This window comes from Nanorana parkeri, unplaced genomic scaffold (genome assembly GCF_000935625.1).
Source record: "Nanorana parkeri isolate BGI_ZX_2015 unplaced genomic scaffold, ASM93562v1 scaffold1115, whole genome shotgun sequence".
NCBI lineage: Eukaryota > Metazoa > Chordata > Amphibia > Anura > Dicroglossidae > Nanorana > Nanorana parkeri.
Window position 1 is genome coordinate 495,675 of NW_017307383.1, and position 1,920 is coordinate 497,594.

Below are 1,920 nucleotides of genomic sequence, written 5' to 3' on the forward strand. Positions count from 1 at the left end.
CCCCCCCCCCACCCTTCCCTGCGCCCCTCCCTTCCCGGTCCAGGCTTACCTGACTCTGATGCATGACCTTCTTCCTCGTCTCGGCAGCCAGGGGGCGGGACTAAGAGGAGAGGGTCCTCTCCCACACAGCAGAATGTGCTGCCTGGCGGTGCCTGCAGCATATTCTGCAGGACTAGTGACAGCCTCTTCAGACCCGCACAGCCACCTGAACATGCTGCGGGTGGCAGAGGGGTGGGGAAGGAGCAGCACTATCTGGGGGGGCCGTCTTCTTCCTCTCTGGGCCCCCCCCCAACAGGTGGAACGCAAGGGCCTGGTCGCAATTGCGACCGATGCAACCCTAGTAGTTCCGCCAGTGGTCACGCATGTTCCCTGCGTCTTCCCTATAGTGCCTGTTTTTCTGCCCCACAGCTCAACATCCACACCATCAGTGGTTCTGGTGAAGACTAGGTGGCTCTTTAGATCCTGCGACTCTGGCACACCCACGTTTGTTGTGCGGTCACACTGTCCCTGAGTTTACAATTCTTGGTGCTTCAGTGCGCAAATCTTGACACACAGTAACAGATCAGAGTTATTCTTGATGAGTGCTGTATTGGACCCTGCTGTAAAATATTCAAATGCTATGCACCTGTCACACAGGTGCACCAAAAAATTGGGCCTTTAGTGTCGGCAAGTGCCTTCACACCATAACCCTACAAAGTTATTCTTGACGAGTGCAGGATTGGACCCTGCTGTAAAATATTCAAATTATATGTATATATATATATATATGTATATGTCTATATTTTTCCTAGCTCATTGGTATTATACCCTTTTTCCTTAAACCTTTCTACTAGGATTCCCGATTCCCGAAAAAAAAAAAAAATGTTGTTGATCCACCTAGAGAGAAAATAACCCTATTTGATGGTGTAGGCTTCTACCCATGTAAATACTGTATTAGTTGTAGAACTACAGGGACTAAGAAAAATATTACAGAATTTAGGTCCAATACTATGAACAAAAACTATAAAATTAGGAAATTTGTGTCATGTCACAGTAGATACGTGACCTACCTCTTGGAATGTCCCTGTGGGTTGCAATATGTGGGAAGAACTTCTAGGCAACTGAAACACAGATTGGAAGAGCATGTCAATAATATAAAAAAGGGATACAACAATCACAGCCTCTCCAAACACTTTAAAATTTTCCACAACTGTGACCCAACATTACTTAAGGTTGTGGGAATAGACAAAGTGGAAAGACATTGGAGAGGCACTAACCTCATACAAAAGATATCGCAAAATGAATCAAAATGGATTTTTTTACTTGATACCATGGTCCCTAAAGGATTAAATATAGAATTTGATTTAAACTGTTTTCTAACTAACAAATAGTTGATAAATTAATCCTTCCCTCCCTTTGCTCGTTTTTAGTAATTTTAATATTTTAAATATATTTGCCAGTATGAATGAAAATATTAATGATTTTATTGATCTTATTTATTTAATTTTAACTTTAATTATACCTCTATATGTGTGGTGCGTGTATATATTTATATATGGATATATACACGTACACATATATGTTAATCAATATATCTTTCTATAATGCTCACGGTAGAAATAAGATTATTAGAAATATCACATCACTAGTGATTACAGACAAGATAAAATACAGATATATCTGCTGTCCTTTAAATAAATATTGAAAAAAATGTACCACGAGGACATCTAGTGGTCATTTGTTAGAAGGAACTAGAAAGAGGGCTATAAAAGCTCTAGCGTGGTTTGAAGGGATAGACCTATGACCTCCTGAGGACGTCTTGTATGACGAAACGCGTCGGGGCGGGTCTATCCTAATTCGATACCACGCTATACCAGGAAGTAGCAGGCGAGTATATATATATATATATATAAAAAAAATCTTCAGACCCTTTTTAAGGGT